Genomic DNA, 19,650 nt, shown 5'->3' with positions numbered 1-19,650 from the left:
ATTTCACTTCTGTCTGTGCCCTGTGTCCTACCATTCTTTCTGAGCAGAGTGGATAAAAATTGATCTTTTAAAATTAAAAATCAGATTTTTAAAAATGTAAATAGGATTTTTAATTTTTTAATTTAAATTATAATTTAGTTTTGCTTTTTTAAAGTAAATCAGCTTAAAATGAAATTTGAATGTAATACAGTATAGGCTAAAATAATTTTTAAAAAGCTACTAAAATAATTTAAACAAAATAACTAGCCTCAAATAAGAATTCTGATTTTCTTCTATGTAAGAATGGGGGTGGGGGGATGTGGGGAGAGGGGCAGGCATCTAACTTTTGAAGTCAGGCTTCAAAAATATACCAATATTTCATGTGGCTTGACCCTGCAAGGGATGTGGCATCTGTACCGTTGGTCAGCAAAATCATCACAGGTGTTGGATACTGACCTCTGACTCCAATAGACACCATGGTGTACTCCTTTATCAGGCTTATCCACTGATAATGACTTTCTCATTTTAAAGAGATTTAAACAAGTAGGAACTTAAGCCCGAATGCCTTTCAGTTACAAATTTTAGAAAATTTCTCTCAGAGTAACCTGAAATATTGGTTTAATTCACTAACCACTGTTCATAATTTTAATACTATAACAATTAATACTAGTGTTTAATAAATTAGTTGTAAATGTGCACCATGCTTTTATTTTAATTATTTTGAAAGTTTCTGTATCCAAAACACTAAAGTTTTTGTTTTAATACATTTTAAGTGCTGGTTTTGTGTCTTTAAAAGATAAGAACCAAGACACGCAGCCCCAACCCCAGCCCACCTCGTGCCTGCTCCAGACTCGCCCACCCATGTTAAGCAGCAGCAGCTGGGCAGAAAGTGCTGTTTGGCATGGCGGGGTAAAAAGGCCTCTTTCCCTTGTCATTTCTGGGTGCTTTCTGCTGCAGCTGCCCAGAGCCAGCACCCAGGCTACCCTGCAACTTCTTTCCACTGCCACCATTCACCCTGCCTTCCCCTAAGTGTCAAAGTGTAATTTAAGCCCTGGTTTTAATTATATCAACTAATGAATATATGCCTTTCTTTACCATTGAATAATTTTTTACAATACCTTTGTAAATCTGGTCCTTGGTCTGTGACTTTTCCATTGAAACTGCCCACTGTAAATGTCAGCTTAGTTGGTAGTTTTGTGGATATTTGTTCATCAACAACCTAAGTGTCATTAACAACGGGAAAGTGATGATACTGACTTTTTAAAGTGTCGGTTACTGTCATAAATTGAATGCCTAAAGTTGAAGCATTCTGGCTGCTATTACCAGTCCCCAGAGCCAATGTGTCTTGCGAAATGTTTAATTTAAAAATGCATGCTAACTAAATCACCTCTATATTTGTTTGTTTTTTTTAAAATAATGACATTTAATTTTACAGTGTTTCTAGTAACCATCTCTTATGTTCCTCATGTAACTAGTTATATCAATTATAATTTTGTTTTTATAATTCACTTTTAGTAAATATTTTAATATTGACAACTTGTCATCACTGTAATATTTACAAGTGAAAATGTGAATAAGTTATAGTACATATAAGAGTTAATATACTTTAAAAAAACTGGCAAGTGTATCAGTGTACTTACAGTCCCTGATTAGCAAGGCTTTTGATCACATGAGCAATGAAGCATATTAAAGTAAACTCAGGTGTAAACATTACGAAAGGCACTCTCTGAATAACCCAGAATGAAGTTTAACTTTTAATTGTGTATTCTTATGCTGTTTAATATGTGTGATGTTCACTGTTCTGTGTGGTATTCTCCTGTTGACAGAATGACTTTTTTGTAGTATCTTTGAGTAATCTTGTGCTTTCAAGGTTTTTCTAATATTTTGCTCACATTTTTATAGAATGTCATAACCTCTTTTCTTTACACAGTGTTCTAACACCGAAAAATTGTTTTGGAATGTTATTTTGGATATGAACTATATAGGTTAATTTCAGTGCTTGACATAGCTACCAGACAATCTTTTGCCATGACATCAAAACATCCATAAAAGCCACTTGAGATTATAGCATCTTTTCACATTTTTCTTTTATGACGCATTGAAGAAGATCAACAGGAATACAGAAACAGCTCTCACATTCCAGCCTTGTCTGACCACTTTCAGAGCCTTTGCTAGAACTGTCATTCTCTAGAGTGGAAAAATATGTTCAAATAGTAAAATAAAAAGCCAAGACTCAAAATATTGGGATAGAAAGAATCTCTAAAAACTGAATAAGTTACGTATCTGGTGTTAATAGTGCTTTTCCTTATACTATCAAAACCCCTCTTCCTGCACTCATTCTGTTCTCATTACACTCTTTTTACACACCCTTAAAATGCCAAATTGGTATTTCTTACTCCACCACTTATGCCAGTTTTCTGATCTTCTTCCATTTGATATGGACCTTGCATCATGATCTAATTTGAGTTAGATTCCTGCATGGTCATAGAATCATAGAATCATAGAAGTAGGGTCAGAAGGGACCTTGTAGATCTTCAAGTCCGACCCCCTGCCTGGGCAGGAGAAGAAACTGGGCTCCAATGACTCCAGCCAGGTAGGCATCAAGCCTCTTCTTAAAGACCCCCAGGGTAGGAGCCAGCACCACTTCCCTTGGAAGTTGGTTCCAGATCCTAGCCGCCATGTGAAGTAGTTCTTATGGATGTCTAATCTAAATTTACTCTCCAACAATTTATGGTTGTTAATCCTTGTTATGCCAAGGGGCGCTAGGGGAAACAAGGTCTCCCTCAAACCCTTCTGTTCCCTCCTAGTGAGTTTATAGACAGTCACCAGGTCCCCCCTCAGCCTTCTCTTGTGGAGGATGAACAGGTTCAGGTCCCGCAGTCTCTCATTGTAGGGTTTGTCCTGTTATCCCCGGATCATGTGGGTGGCCCTCCTCTGGACCCTCTCAATGTTGTCCACATCCCTTCTGAAGTGGGGCGGACAGAACTGGACACAGTACTTCAGCTGTGGCCTGACCAGTGTTGCGTAGAGGGGGAGGATCACCTCCTTGGCCTGCTTGAGATGCAGCTGTGGATGCATGACAAGGTCTGGTTAGCCCTGCCAACTGTGACCTCACATTGTCAGCCCACGTTTATCTTGGAGTCAATAATGACTTTCTGCTTTCGAGCTCTCAAGAAGGGAGTTTCCCATCTTATAAGTGTGCTGCTGGTTACTGCTGCCCAAGTACAGCACCTTGCACTTGTCATTATTGAAACGCATCCTGTTTTTGTTAGCCCACCCCTGTAACCTATCCAGGTCTTGCTGTAGTCTTTCCCTCCCTACTAGTGTGCTCACCTCACCTCCAATTTTGGTATCATCAGCGAATTTAATCAGGTTGCTTTTCACCCCGTCGTCCAAATATCTGATAAAGAGATTGAATAGCATGGGCCCAAGGACCAAGCCCTGGGGGACTCCACTGCCCACTTCCCCCCAGGTCGAATAGGACCCGTCCACCAGCACCCACTGAGTATGATCCTTCAGCCAATCTGCAGTCGATCTGACTGTGTAGGCATCAATGCCATAGTTGCCTAGTTTTTTAATTAGGATGGGGTGGGAGATGGTGTCAAAGGCCTTGCTGAAGTCCAGAAAGATTACATCCATGGCGACACCTGCATCCACTGCTTTTGTGACCTGATCATAAAAGGCAATCAGGTTGGTCTGACATGACCTACCCCTAATGAAACCATGCTGGTTGCCCTTGAGCATCATCCCTGAAGCCGGTCCATCGCAGATTTGCTCCTTGATGATCTTCTCAAAGAGTTTCCCTTGGATTGAGGTAAGACTGACGGGCCTATAGTTGCCCGGGTCCTCCCTCCTCCCTTTTTTCAAGATGGGCACCATATTGGCTATCTTCCAGGCATCTGGCATCTGGCCCGAGCACCACGAGCACTCGTAAAGTCATGCCAAGAGCCCTGCAATAACCCCTGCTAACTCCCTCAACACCCTGGGGTGGAGAACATCTGGACTCACTGATTTGAATACGTCCAGCCCCTCCAGAAGCTCTCTAACCCGGTCCTCCCCAACCTGAGGTCTGGAGGCGTTCCCCTTGAGTCCATTTTGCATCATGATGGGGAAGTCCCAGTCCCTGCACAAGAGAACGGAGGTGAAGAATTGGTTAAAGAGAACTGCTTTTTCCTCTGGCGCAACCACCAGATTGCCCAGAGGATCTTGCAGGGGCCCCACATTTCCCAGTGTCTTCTTCATCCTCCCTATATGTTTGAAAAAGGACTTCTTATTATCTTTGATCTTGGACGCTAGTCATAGCTCTGTCTGCCTTAGCTTTCCTGGCAGCCCCCCTACAGGCCTGAGCAGAAGAGGTATACTCTTTGGAGATAGCACCCCCCCTTCCACCAGTTGTATGCCACCTTTTTGGCAATCAGGCATTCCTGGATGCCCTTGGTGAGCCAGGGGGGCTTTCAGGCACTCCTGCCCCCCTTGCTGCTTGTTGGGATGATCACCCCTGAGGCCCTGAGCATTGTCTCCTTAAGGAATGACCACTCATCTTGGGCACTGAGTTTCCCTGCTCTTGAGAGCCCCAGCGCCTCTCCCACTAATCTCAACTTATTGAAGTTAGCCCTCTTGAAGTCTAGGGCTACTGCCTTGCTGCAGGCCCTTGACACCCTGCGCTGGATGCTGAATTCCAGCAAGCGATGATCGCTATCACCCAGGTGGTCAAGAATCTGGAGGCCCCTTACCAGGTTGTTGCCTGTGGCCAGGACCAGGTCCAACAGGACATTTCCTCTGATGGGACTGTGCACCTCCTCAGTTAAGTGGAGGTCCTGTATCTCGGCCAGGAACCTCCTGGAACAGTCTGACCTGGCTGACTGTTCCTCCCAGCAGATGTCCAGGTAATTTAAATCACCCATGACAACTACATCCCTTGCCTTAAGTGCTTCTGCAAACTGGCCTGAAAATTCCTGGTCCAGCTCCTCCCCTTGGTTGGGGGGTCTGTAGTAGACCCCCACCCTTAGATCCCTCTCCCCACGGCCCCCTTGTATCTTGACCCAGAGCACTTCAGCTTGCCCCTCCTCTGACCTCATTCTGCTGGCAGAGGATGTGTATTGCTCTTTGACATAGAGCACCACACCCCCACCTTTCCTTGCTTCTCTACCCCGCCTGTAAAGCCTATAGCCCCTAATGCTAACTGCCCAGTCGTGGGATGAATCCCACCACGTTTCTGTAAGCCCTATTGCGTCTGGTTCTGAACTGGCTATTCTGTGGGTGAGTTCCTCCTGTTTATTCCTCATACTACGAGCATTGGTATATAGGCATTTAAGGGCTTGCCTAGCTGCGTGTGCCGCCCCCCAATTTGGGATACTGTCTGGATCCCTGTTTCTTACCTGGGCATTCCTTGCATTTGTCACCTGTCTTGCTTGGGTGCTGTCTCCTCGTCTTCCTGTGGCCCCCTCCCCTGGTGAGACTAGTTTAAAGCTCGCCTTAGAAGATCAGCCAACCTGGAAGAGAAGACACGCTTGCCTTTAGAAGAGAGGCGAAGCCCATCCCACCCCAGCAAGTCCCCCGCCCGAAAGCATGGGTCATTATCTAGGAACCCAAGGCCTGATTGGCGGCACCAACTGCATAAGTGCCAGTTGGCCTCGCCAATACAGGCTTTGTGTTGCTGTCCCTGCCTACTCACCGGAAGGATACCATCTGTGAATACCATCTGTGCCCCCGTCTCCTTAAGCTTGTCCCCCAGAGCCTTGAAATCCTTCATAATGTGGTCAGGGTTGCCCCTGGCCACATCATTCGTCCCCACATGGATGACAACCATGGGGTACTGGTCTGCAGGTTGAATGTAGGCTGAGATCCTCTCCATGATGTCTCTAACCCGAGCCCCAGGCATGCAGGAAACCTCTCGCATCATGGGTAGATGGGGCCTTCCAGTCCTCGTAGGATGGAGTCTCCGAAGACAAGGACCTGGCGTTTCTTTCTGCTGGTGTTCGCTCTCTGCCCATTCTTTGTCACGTGGGGAGTGGCATTGTCCCTGCCAGAGCCAATTTCTCTGTCTTTCTCCATCACAGCTGCCAGGGCATTGAACCTGTTTCCCAGGTGAACCTAGGGAGCTTCCACCACTCTAAGCCTAGCAGCTCTGGATTTAGACACCTTCTGCCACTCCTGCGTTGGATGCGTCTCCTGTGGGGGCTGTATAGTGGATGACCGGGCCTGCAGAGAACAGAAATAGGCATCAATTCATCCTCTGCATCCCTGATCCCCCTCAGCCTGGTCACCTCAGCCTGGAGCTCCTTCACTTGCTCCTTCAGGGCCCTAAGTCATGCACAGGAGGGACAGGTAAGGGGACCACCAGTCCTCCACCCCCACAGACTGGGGAAGGGGCCACCGACCCTGCCATGAGCTCCATCTGGGTGGAGGCCTCAGAAGAGCCGATGGCAGGCAGCAGCGCCCGGGAAGGGCCCCTGGCAGCTGCGCTCTGTGTCTGCACCATGTCTGCAGAGCTGCACCTGCTGCTTTCGCTCACTGGAGGTGCCGCTGTGGGCAGCTACCTCACACCTGCCTTACAGGAACATCGACGCAAACGCCGGCGCACCCTTACAAAGTGCGCCTGTTGGCGCACACTGTTCACACACATGGCTCGGGAGTGCGGCTCCCTGTCGGGCAAGCTAAGAGGGCTCTGGAGGGCTTCCCCTCTGGATCCGCCTCAGCTGCACTGTACCCTCTGCCCCATTTACCTTAGGGGGAAATCAGCTGTTGCTGCCCCCGCCGCTGTCTCCTCCGCAGCTGCTGCCTTCGCCGCTGAGGTAAGGTGGGTACACGTGTGGCACATGTGCACCCTGCTCTCTCTGCTCCTGCTCCCCAACTGCTGGGGGAATTTCAAACCACAGCTTTTTAGAGCCCATGGTTTGAAATTCCCCTGGTTGACCCCTCAGCCAGTCAGGCCTTCCGGCTAGGTAGGAAGTGTGTGCTGGCAGTCCCGGCCCCTCCCACCCTTCCTGCTGGGATCCCGGGGTGGCAGGGAATACCACCCCAAGGGACTAGTTGGAGCTGCCCCCCCGCTTGGGAGAAAGGCCCCTTGAGCTGCTCCCCCACTTGGTAGAAGATCTCCTCTGGAAGTTGCAAAGGATTTTAATTCCCATACTATAAGATATGATGAGAAGATCTGCATGCATTTTTCCTAGGGTTTTTTTTTTAAACAGCCGATAGGTTCCTATAATTTTGGGTGTAAATTCAATGGAAAGTGGGACTTGCTTCAGCTCTCAGTTACAATGGTGCGGCTCACATCTGCGGGGCTGCGCAGGACCACTCGGCTGGCCAAATGCAGTGGGGAGCTTGCATGCCGTCCACCACCCTGCACCACCACTGCATGCAAGCTCCACTCCCAGCTCTGTGTCCGGCCACTGCTTCCTTCCTCCCACCCCTCCTCCACCAGATGTGTATCCAGAAGGGGTACACTCCTTAAAGTTTGAAAACCCCTGGCCTAAGACATTGCCTGCCTGTAATGGAGAAATTAACTTTATACAAAGGTACCTGTGGGAAATGGCCTATTAGTGAGAGGTATGCCATGTGTCCCAGGGAGAAATTTCTGGAGGATTCTGAAGACCCATGTGGAATTGGAAGAGTACTCATGGTGTGGAGAGGAGGCCTGGTTTAGAGGTATTATAAAAATGACCATATTATTTTGAAGGAAATCTGGGATGGGCATAAGGAAATCCAGGATTGGAGGGTGCCACGTCCATGCATATGTGCACACACACATCCTTGATCCCAGGGCTCCCAGAAGACCTGATGGAGGTGTGGGGTGGGGCAGGACAGAGCAGAGATCTGAGGCTAGGTGGTAGCTAGAGAAGAGAGTAAGCTAGCTTCTCTAGTAAGATAGATAAGAGAATAAGAAACTTGTCTTTTTGTTCTGTCTCTAAACTTATGGTCAGTTTTTCTTGTTTTCCACGATCTCAAGGGGAGGCCACCTAGGCCAGGCAGAGATTCCCCTTCTGCATCTGTGAGGTCTGGTATTAGGGCAGTGGGCTGACATTTGCAGAGATAACTACTTATCCCAGGGAAAACCTTGGTCTGTTCTTTGGGATAAGGGTCGGACAGCACGGAGAAACTTGTGGCTATAGGGCATCCCATGGACAGGTTTGTGAGACACAAATCATGTAAATTCTTCCTCCAAACCAAAATTGCAAAAAGTTTCCTCATTCTGGAGGCCTGGTCTTTTAACCCAAGTCTTGGCTCTTCTCATTCAAGGTTATTTCTGTGCAACATAATGAAATAGCACAATGCCAGCTGGTTACGCTGGATCTGTATTAATACAATACATCACTGAACAAGCTTTCCATAGTTGTTTTTGTGGTAGGAATAACCATGCCTTTGGATGCCAGCATCTACTGTAGCCCTGATTCTGATCTCCCTTTCATGGGAGTAAATCATATAACTCTCATCCAAACAAGCTGGCTAGGTATTTAAACCAAGATAACACTTTTAGGCCCCTTCAGATGCTCATAAACAAAGTTGATATCCATCAGACATGCATAATGTGTCCCTTGATTACAGCTCTGTCATTTCACTTGTAAATATATTTCTCATTATCTTTTTATGTGCCAGGCATAGAGCATATCTCATCTAAATAACATGTAGTTAACTCTGGCCCTGAAGCTTTAATTTTTGCCTCATGGAGGGTGGGACAGGGAGCACATAGCGACTTCCCATCACAGTAACTAAGGTGTTTGGGGACAACCCCAGAAAAAGCATGTTCTTTTTTTCCTTCTTATTTAATCTTTTCCTTTTCTGCCACCTTCTCTTCCTTGTATCCTATGATCAGCTACTGTGCATCATCCTGAGGTGTGGAAGGGTAAGCAGATTCCTTTGACGTTGCAAGGCTGTTTCACTCAGGCTTCAGTACTGTGCATAAGCGATCTAAATTGCACTCATGTCTCCAAAGAAACTTGACAATATCACTCTTTAGAATGCCTACAGCCCCAGTTTTCCTAAATATCAAGATACTTGAGTCTTGAACCTTGGTCTCTTGTACTTGTAGCTAATCACATATACAACTATACCACCAGCCTGCAGCACCATTGCCATTTTTGAAGTTTTTGTAATCTTTCTGTAAAAGTATTTGAAATCTATCTTTAGCTACACGCTTCATCTTTTCTTATACATTTCCAAACATTAAAAACTTGATCTTCATCAACTAAGAGCTACTGACTTTTTTTTTTTAAAGGCATAAATTTGAGTTGGAAACTATGCATCTAAAGGTTTAGTATCCCACATTGTTTATACTGGGTATACACAATTACTCATTGCTGGTTAGACTTATAAACATATACCTTTTCACCTTAGCTGGCCTGTTAAGTTATTGTTCTACTCTCTCTTTCTCTGCTGCTTTGAAGGAATTATCAACTGGGGTGGTCCAGTGACTTTCCAGACTCTTTATTGCTGCTGAAACAACACAAATGGACTATAGCAAGAGAGAATCTACTCTGTGTATATATGCATATGCATTTGCATGATGGGCTGGTTGAAGCTGCTTATGTGAATGCACATAGCAGGAAGAAGGAACATAGAACTTCATGGGAATGAGGTTTTCTGATGATGAATGACTTGGTAGGGTGAGGACAAGTGGGCTAGGAGTATTTATCCTCTAGTAATAGATTTTTCATCTCCAGGTTGTGTCCACTGGAAGATCTTTGTCTCCACTGGAAACTGTTTCACTTGTGTACTGATTCTTTAGCACTTTGGACATACCTTAGCTTTCGTGAAAGCCTTCATGGAGGCTGCAGCCAGTGAGAGACCCTGTAGAATACCATAAGAGACCACTTACACTCTGCCATTCTTTTGGCTGTTTTATTACCTTTTCATGATCTATTACCTTCAGTTTCCAGGAGGTTGTTGGGTAAAAACGGGAGAGCGGAGGTGATTATGGTGCCTTACCCTTTGGTACAGGCTTTCCCAAGTACACCAATCCCCAGCAGCCATGGGACAAGAGATGCTCCCTTTTCCATTTCAGAGGGTTACTCTGTAACCTCAAAATACTCAGCATATTCAGGTATATTGCATACCTTTAGTTATTTTTGTTATTTAACAGTCTCATTAAAGAATTTCATCAGTCCAAAGGAAGGCTGCATATATACTATTGTCAGATAAAGGGTAACACGGCATTCATACCTGGAGGGACAGCAGGGAAATGTGAGTGTGGGAAGGAGTATAGTGAGCAGGAGGCAGTAAAAAGATGTTTTTAGCCTCTAGGGAATCACTGCCTCAGCAGCTGACCATTCTTGGTGTCCTAACATCAAGAGAAGGTTTGCAGTTGAAGAACCTGAGCGGAGCGAGATGCCTGTATTTGTGATTTTGTGGTGACAGATTAAGTCAACCACTTCAGCATGTCTACATGCCATAATGCAGCTGAGTTTTTTATAAACAGCTGTACAGAGTGTCACTAGCATAGCTGTAGTGCTTTGGGTACTCAAGTCTACTCATTCAAAGTTACTTTAGTTATCTCCATGTGGCCCTGCTCCCCTTTCTCTGCTCATCTTCTGAAATTTCCTTTCTGAGTCTGTTAACTATCCTCTGCATTTTGCTGAGAGCTCTATGGATGACATGGAGTGACCTAAGCTGGGACTGAAAATACCACTTAACAAGGGTGGGCAGTCTCTGCTCAGCTAAGCAATGCCTACAGTTATTTAAACCAGTGCTTCTCAACCTTTTTAGTGTCAGAGTTCCCCCTTAAGAGATTCAAGGCACCTCATGAAAAATGTTAACTCTTAATTTCACTTGTTTTTTGACTACGGTAAAATAGCAGAGCAAGTCTTCTGTTGCAAAGAACTCAAAGACCACAACAGGGCAAAATGCTTTAACACTATGACTTCCAATTTGAAATCTCTGGGTTTATCTTGTGGATCATGTTTGAACACCTAAGAGTGCTAACAATACCTGACACTTTTGAGGATTTCAAGCTACCCCAGAGTGCTGCATACCATGTTTGAGAATCACTGATTTAAACTCAGATTGTGCATTCCAAACACAGTAGAGCCTTAATGCGAGCGAGACCTCTAGGTACTACTTCAATATAAAGATTAAAATAACTCATCAAAAATAAAATAGGTTTGTGTTAGGCTATACTTCTTAAAGCCAAACACAACTAAAGTCTCCTGTTTTACTGCCATTCAGAAACTTCAAACGCTGTTGCAGAATTTGCTCTCATTTGCTACACATTCTTTCTCCATCTGCAGGAAGCCTGTACCGGGGCTTGGCTGCGTTCCCCAGAGCCGGGAGCAGGCTGAAGTTCCCTTGCCGTGTCCCCTTCTCAGGCTCTGGGCTGGGGCAGGGCTTGGCAGTGCCCCTCCAGAGCTGGGAGCCATGACCCTCTTATCAGCTGGCCCAGGGGCTGAGAAGACAATGTGGCAGGGGACTCCAGCCCTGCTCCCAGCTCAGAGGGTGGGGGTGAAGCCAAGCTCCTGTGCAGCCTTCTCTCTTTTTCCAGCCAGGTGGGAGGCTGAGAAGGGGGCATGACTCCTGGCAAGCTAAGCCCCAGTGCAGGCTTCTCCTCTGCCTCCTTTCCTTCCTCCCCTCACCCTCAGCCAGCCCCGAGAAGAGGCTGTGTGTGGCTCCTGGTTGCAGGGTCAGAGCCAAGCCCTGGTACAGGGTTCTCTCCACCTCTCAGCTAGCTTTGGAGTAGTGGGGGGGGGCATTGCCAAGTCCTCTGCTGTTTTGCCCCTTTCTATGCTCAGCCTGCCCAGAGGCTGAGAAGGAGGCATGACTAGGGGACTCTAGCCCTGCTCCCAGGTCTGCGGGGAGACAGAGCCAAGCACTGCTGTGGGGTTTCCCCGCAGTCAGCCTGGAGGCTAAGGAGTAGGCGTGACTCCTAGCTTCCAGTTCTGGGGGCAGAGTCAAGCCCTTGCTGCGAGCTTCCCACCTCCCCTCAGCCAGCCCCAGGCTGAGGAGGGGCATGGCTCCTAGCTCCCTGCTCTGGTGGTAGAGCCAGGCCCAGGTGCAGACTTCCCTCCCCTACTGCCTCAGGCAGCTGGGAGGCTGAGAAGGAGGCGTGGCAAGGAGATTCCAGCCCTGCTCCCAGGTTGGGGTGGGGGAGGCACAGGGTAAAGCCCCCAGTTTCAGCTTCCCCTCCTCCCTTCTGGGCTGTTCCCGGCTGGGGATATGATGCCAGGCAGGACGGGTGGGTTTTCCCACCTCCCCAAGGGTGCTCAGCCCAGGGGGAGGCTCAGGAGGGGGCGTGGCTCGGAGAATCGGCGGTCTCCGGCTCTCTGCGGGGGCCAGCAGGCTGGGAGGTGTGCCCTAGCACCTCCCGACTTAGCTTGGGCCACTGCAGGGGGCTGGCTGCTTTTCCTGTTTGAAAAGTGAATGTCAGGTCACTTGCTTATTGGTTCAATTTATGCAGTTTAAAAAAACCCGTAAAGATTGAATTGTTTCAGGCTTGGGCTTTTTGACTGCCAGTACTTAGCCCTTGAGCTCAGATTTTGCCTCTTCCTGTCTCTACCTCTAGCTTTAATCAAATCAGTAGTGTTAAACAGTTTCGTTTTAGTAAACGAGGAAAATGTTTTGTTTTGGTGCCTTGTATCTTGTGCAGTTCCATATGCCTGTGCGTGGTTGGTATAAAACACTGCCAAATCACAATTCTTCATCTCCTCAAATCAAGGGTAACATTTTACTCAAAGTGCACTGTAGTTGAGAGGAAGGCCCAAGAGTTTTAAGCATGTCATCTTTACTCGTCTGGTCATTGCTGCTGCCTGGGGATTAAATGCTTGAAGGGCATGTCAACTGAAGAACAGCCATCAATAAATGCTACTTCTATTATTCCTTCTTACTTAGTTGTTAACTTTGACTGCAGGTTTGTTGTATAGTTTTTGTATTTTTATTTAAGAAATTAACTTGCACTTATGCTTTCTGAGCTTTTCCAGTATTTAAGCTAGCTTATTTTTTAATGCATAATCACTTGTTTTTCCCTGTGGTGTGCTTTGGAGTTTCCTGTTCCCTTTCCCTAGTCTTTCTCATATTGCAGAAAGCTACATTTTTGTCTTTGTCTTCCAAGAATAAACAGACCAAGACCATTTGTAAAAGCATAAATAGCACAATCAAGGACTTGCAATTATTTTTTTTTGTAGTCAAGAAATGTATGAAAGCTAAGAGCTGACATTTTTTGACAAGTGCCTTGAGTTTTAAAAGGTTGAAAACCACTGAGTTAGTAAAATGTGCCTGACACAATCCACTTTATTGCTATCCTGATTCTCTATATTGCTGTTAATCATTTATGATTTGGATGGTGGGATTGAGTACATGCTTAGCAAATGTGCAGATGACACCAAATTGGGTGGAACTGCGAACACTCTGGAAAGCAGGGCGAGGGTTCAGAATGTCCTGGATAGACTGGAAGAATGGTCTGCAATCTATGAGATGAGATTCAGGAAGGACAAATACAAAGTCCTGCACTTGGGATGGAATAACTGCTTTCACAAATACTGGCTGGGGATTAACTGGTTTATCTGCAGTATTGCGGAGAAGGACTTGGGGATTACAGTGGACTGTAAGATTAATATAAACCAACCGTGTGCTCTTGTTGCAAAAAAAGACAACAGCATCCTGGGTTATATTGATGAGCATCATTTGGAAGCGGTTCCTCTACTCTATTCAGCACTGGTGAGGCTTTCCTTGGAGTACTGCATCCAGTTTTGGACCCCATATTTCAAAAGGGACATGGACTGTTTGAAAAGAGTCCAGTACAGGGCAACAAAAATGGTCAGGAGCCTGAGAGATGAGACTTACGAGGAAAGGTGGATAGAACTAAGGTTATTCAGCCTGAAGGAGAAAAGACTGAGGGGAGATTTATTAAGACTCTTCAAATACCTGAAAGGTGATTATACAGAGCATGGAGACTGCCTGTTCTCTGTGGCTGTAGGGAACAGGACTAGAAGCAGTGGTCTCAAGATGCAGCAGGGAAAATTTTTGGTTGGAGATTAGGAGGAACTTTCTTACTATGAGGGTGGTCAGACATTGGTGCAGTCTGCCTAGAGGAGTTGTGGAATCTCCATCCCTGCAGGTTTAGATGGATGCTTGGCTGAGGCACAGGAGCTTGGTCCTTTCCAGTCCTACTTTTCTGCGGTCCTATGATTTCCACCTGTCCTGCTTTCTTTTTTTAACATCCCATTGGCTGATTTTCAGTCTGTGACAGGACAGCTTATGAGGCCAATCTAAATAATTTTCCATATAGTGAATGCTTTCTGAATACATTTACATACCATACCCACTGCATTTTATTTAACATGATAGTTTAACTGGGGACTTAAAGAAAAAAGAAAGTAAGAAATGTACTAGGTTTGTCCTGTTCTGACTATCTATTACTTACAGATAGAAGCTCGCAGTATTTATTGTACCTTTGGCCACAAAATCTGCTATATTATAAACAAATTCAAGGGGAAGAAAAATAGTCAATATGAACTTCTTCAACTAAAAGTGCCTCGTGAAACATTTCATCTTACTCCTTTAGACTGAAAATTTCCTGGTTTAATTTCAAACCTAACATTCAAGCACATGTATTCCAGACCTTATTCTGTTAACCTCCCCCTCCTCCCCCCCCCCACCAAGAATATTCACTCATGCAAGCTCTCCCATGAAAGTCCCATATTCTTATGGGAGTAAAAACTCCCTTGTGAAGGATGCAGGATCAGCCCATCGTTTTAAGGATACGTTTAAAACCGTCTGCAGCAGAAATGACAGTTTTGGCATGTGAATCTGACAGGCCAAATCACATAATATAAGGGCAGAAAATGAAATAGGAAGGCAAGCTCATGTCTATGAAGCAGCTGTTATTGATATAAAAGTATTTTATGGAGTAATCTCTTAAAAATAGCAAAAGTACAAAAAATTTCACATTTGGGAAACTAGACTAAAATGAGATCCATTCCTGTCCTTGGAATCTCCTTGAATATAGAAGTGCCTGAAGCAAGCATATTTATGGAAAAATTAACTTCTGCACTTCTTAAGCTCAGTCAAATAGAGGAATGGCTCTGCAAGACATCAGGATCCTAGTAATGAAGAAATGTATAGAAGAGCTGTACTCTAATGGTTATTTATTACCAGATGTTGGGGATAAAGAATGGATGATAAAAACTCCAAGAAAAAAGGAGATTAATTGTGAAGGGATGATTGATAGCTTCACTTTTCTGAATAGGAATCTCATTTATTAAAGCTAAAAGAAGCTTCATCCTCTCAAAAAGGGATTTAATGAAAAGAACATTATACTAGTAACTTCAGCTTCCTTCCCTGCAGTGGTCCAAATCACTTACCATTACCTGAGTTATACATTCTGGAATATAGAGGCAGCATCCAAGTTTTCAAATTATGACAATATCTCTTATAAAAAGAGATATAATGAAGGTTTCTGTTACAGGTTATCTATTTTATGTCACAATTAATTTTATCGGTATGAAAATATTTTATTTTTTGACCAGAATATCTGGTTTTAGTCCATACTAGCTATTCAGTAAATGTGATTTAATATTATTAGTTAAGTACTTGGAAAGAGGGTGATTGTTTAGAAATTTGTTGGCATCTAATATTGACTAAGAAAATTTGACTACTGTGCTTTTTCCTTTCTTCTTCTTTTCTAGTATCATCTTTTCTCGTGAATTTTGCCCATAATAGTTTATCGAGTTGAAGCAGAATGACAGAAGAGTAATTAAAGGATGGCTGTATCCATCTGCCTAGCGACTATTATGTTTTGTGCCTTTATAGTTATAGGCTACATTAGGGGTTGGCAGTGTTTTTGGGCAGAGTGCCAAAAACACCCACAACCTTGTCTTGTAAGATGTTGGCGTGCCAGTGGCAGACTGTGGGGAAGCTGCTTAGAGGCCTGATCCTTGTTGTGGCAGTGCAGTCCCGGCCCTTTCCCCACTATCTGGCCCAGGGTACATGTGCTAAGCAAAATGCGTTCACATGCCATGCTCTGGCACATGTGCAGGGGTTGCCTACTTGGGGCTGCATCAACATTTTGGATATGTTGGCTACAAATGCACTAACAGAAGGACTTCCCAGTAGGTTCAAAATCCTAACATTTTGTCATCTTTATCCCTTACAGAGTTCTGAAGCTTGTGAAGTGGTAATTCTGGAGCGGTGCTAGGTTGCGGCGTTCAGGAATAAAAAAGTTGTTTCAATAATTCTCAGTAGGTAAGATAGAACTCCATGTGTGCATAACATTCATTTTGTGTTCCGACATCACTATTTAGAAAAATCATTGAGATTCTGCTGAACATTTTTATCTTGTTGTCCAATACCCAAACATCCATCTTGACATCACTTGTTTTTATCTCAAGTCTAAAAAGAAAATATCAAATGACTTTTGCTGCCTTTTCTGAAATTAAAAGAAAAGCCATATGTGTTGTAGCTCCTTTGACAACAACATATGGGTTTAATGTTCTAGTTCATTAAAAGTAATATATAATATGGGTCTTGAGTTGGTGCATAACATTTCAATTTTTTTCATGATCATTTGTTTTTAATCCCACTCATCTTTCATGAAATATGGGTTTTATACATTGCCTTTATAATTTTGGCATTTGTATATACTCATTCTCCATTTACTGAATCCTTTTAAGAACAATAGATAAATGTATTAAATTTAATTTAGAATAATGTAGCATTTAAAACATAAAGGTTTTCACTTTGTAAAAATATATTTTCAGGGTTTTTTTATTATAAATATATTTAAGTATAAGTTTTTTTTTTCTCTGAAGGAATGGCTTACAGGATTGCTCTCAACCAGCTGCTATTGTGGTTGAAATTACTGTGATTCAAAGTTAGGCTGATATTATGACAAACTTTTAAAGTCTCTTACATTAATCTACCATGTTTTGGTAGCTCTTATGGTCCCTACTTTCTGAAAGAAAGTTGGCTGAGACCTAACTGGATTGAGGTGTCATGATTCTTTTATTCAGTGCCAAGCAGCTTCTCCCAAAGCATAACCATTTTAAGGTATGCATTGAAACGTAAGTGGTACAGTTGGACTCATTCACAAGCCTTTCACTTGTGGATATTTCAGTTTAAATGCTTATATCTGTTTTGTGTCTACTTCAGGGAGTATCAGGGATTTGGCACTTGGTGGATATGTATTTGGTATGCATCTCAGAAACAAAATGGCACATTTAGACTTGGTTGACTCTCAGTTCTCAGGAGAACTATAGGACTAGTTTGGCAGGAGTTTTGCAATTTAGGATGCTGATGTACTAGTAAAACTATATGCAAAGTAATTTACACTTCATTGACGTGTTTAGGATCTGGATATAGGTGGTGGTGGTGGTGATTAAGTTGTTATCGGCAAGCCTGTTATTATCACTCCCGTATACAAGTACCAAAATCCACTCTACCAGGAAAAAAATGTAAACAATCTCTTTGCTATAGCCCTGAGATGATTCTCTGTGTTCAGTACCATTTGTGAGATTAAATAAATCAGATTTAAACTATTTAATTTAATTTTTTTTCACAGGTACTTTTCTAAGGAACTGTTAAATACTGCCTCTCAAAGATCTGGATTAAACCATGTATCATGTATCTTAGGTGAAACAATTGGTTGAAAAAGACTTTGACTAAGTACAGATGGTCAAAAAGCCCCAGGTTGAATGGATTCAATCTTTGCAGGTTAGTCTAAACTGTGTAGATTGAACCAAGAAGCAAGTAAATACATATTATGAAAAAGCAGCCATATGCCTGCAGTGGCTCAGGCTAGAGCCTGAGGGCACTAGCGCAAGCCTTCCCTTCGGCAGTGGCTGGAAGGCTGGAGGGAAGCTGGGAGAGAAGTGTTTCAGGCTTTTTCCGCTCCCTGCATGAGCTTGTGGGGGTGTGTGGGGGGAGGAGGGGTGTGGAGAGGCATGGCCAGGCCCTGGCAGGCCTGCTGAGTATGATTGATTGGGAGTGGGGAAGCAGCCCCACGCTGGACTGCATGGACCCCAGCAGGGGTGCCCTGGGAATGGGGAATCAGCCCCTGCCAGGCTTTTCCTCTGCTCCCCACTGGAGTGAGAGGGTGTGTGTGGCTAGACCCCAGCCCCAGCCATCATGCTGAGATGGATGAGAGGGGAGAGGGTTTAAACCCCCTCACTGCCATGGGACCCCAATAAGGGTCTGCTTGGCAGGGCACAGCAGCCCCTGCCAGTCTTTTCCTGCTCCCCACTTGAGTGGAGGGGCTGGGCCAGACACTGGCCCCAAGCCAGCACACTGAGGCAAAAGGGAAGGAGAGAGGGTTTAAACTTCTGCTTCAGCATGCCAGCCCAGAGCTGGCATCTGGCTGTGTGGGGAGTGTGGAGCTGCACTCTTGCCAGCTAGACCTGGGCTGAAGGAGGGAGCACTGCCCTCTGCCTCAATGTGCCAGCCCAGGGCCAGCTGAGCTGGCAATGGGGAAAAGCCTGGCAAGAGCTGCTGTGTCGCTGGCAGGCAGACTGCATTTGAGGGACAAAAAGGGGTTTTAACCCCCTTTCCCTCCCCTCTGCCTCAGCATGCCACCACGTGGCTGGCATCTAGCCATGCCCGCTCCGCTTAAGTAGGGAAAAGCCTGGCAGGGGCAGAGAGGACAGGCAATTGTGGGGGAAAAGTAGTAGAAGGTAAGAGGGGGGCAGGGGAGTAGGTGGTGGGACTTGACCCCTGCCCTTTGTGCCCCCCTTTACCTTGCTTTCTGATGCCTGTCTGTCCCCAACTGGTACTCCTTGATGCCTGCCCCCCTGCATCCTGGAGTCCCCCTTCTCTCTGTCATTCCTCCCCCTTCCACAGTCTCTGCCCCTGGTCTGCCTCTGCCCCCATGCCACTTACCTTTGCTTTGGCTTGGGCTCCAGCATGCTCTGTCCCCACTGCAGCCCAGGGCATGGAGCATGTCATGTGTCTCATAGCAGCAGCAACAGCATCTCAGGCCAGGCCCTGCATCTCTCTCAGGCTGTGAAGAATTTTTATGGGAATTTGGGGATTTTTTCCCCTTTCTTTGTTGAGGCCAAGCACAAGGACAAGAAAGCAAAAATGGCTTGGAGGCAGCACGGGTGGTGCTTGAGGAGGAGAAAAGGTAAGAAATATGAATAAGTACAAGCTGCAGGATTTATATTATATTTTAACTGGCATCTAAATGAAGCTATGAAATGAACAGAAGGTAACTAATACAGGGGGGTGTCTACACATTCATTAATTATGGTGCATTACGTTTAGTATCTGTAATTAGCACTGACACACACTTTTTGGTGATGCTAATGCGCAGTAGATTAATTGTACTGCATGGGTAGAATTAGCACTGGTTTTGCTTGCTGTGCTAACGTGCAGCAGAATTAGTCTACTGTGTTTGTAGCATCTCATGCGGATACACCCATTGGGCACGTTCAGATGAGCATGCACGTGTGTCTTGCTGCTTCTCAAAGCCATTTTGAGATGCTGCAATAGGCATGTAAAGGAATGAGAAAATGTTCCCCGTGCTGCAAATTTGCCCCCCTCCCCATCCCCTGAGCCTTCCCCATGGCTGCCCTGCCTGGCTCCGTCCTCTACCTGCCCCCTGCGGGGCTCTGCCAGGAGGCCCCGGAGCCCCCATAGCCCCTGCTACTGCAGTGAGTAGAGGGGGTTTTCTTGGGTTTTTTTTTAAGTGCCAGAGGCTGCAGTGGGGGAGCAGCCATTGCGGGGGGCTCTCCCAGCCCCTGCTACAGCTGGTAA

General features: G+C 45.2%; 1 protein-coding gene across 3 annotated transcripts in view; it reads left to right on the top strand.

The window, feature by feature from the left end:
- Positions 1-16,061: 16,061 nt before the first annotated feature.
- Positions 16,062-19,650, top strand: part of INPP4B (inositol polyphosphate-4-phosphatase type II B) — a 385,552-nt gene continuing 381,963 nt past the window's right edge. For all 3 annotated transcript variants that reach the window (XM_019534402.1, XM_019534401.1, XM_019534403.1), the window contains exon 1: positions 16,062-16,142. The gene's annotated coding sequence lies outside the window, so the exon portion shown is untranslated. The remainder of the gene's footprint in view (positions 16,143-19,650) is intronic.

Source organism: Crocodylus porosus, unplaced genomic scaffold, assembly GCF_001723895.1.
Source record: "Crocodylus porosus isolate Cpor-Errol unplaced genomic scaffold, CroPor_comp1, whole genome shotgun sequence".
Taxonomy (NCBI): Eukaryota; Metazoa; Chordata; order Crocodylia; family Crocodylidae; genus Crocodylus; species Crocodylus porosus.
The sequence above is the reverse complement of the archived record's forward strand: the minus strand, read 5'-3'. Positions and strand labels throughout refer to the sequence as shown.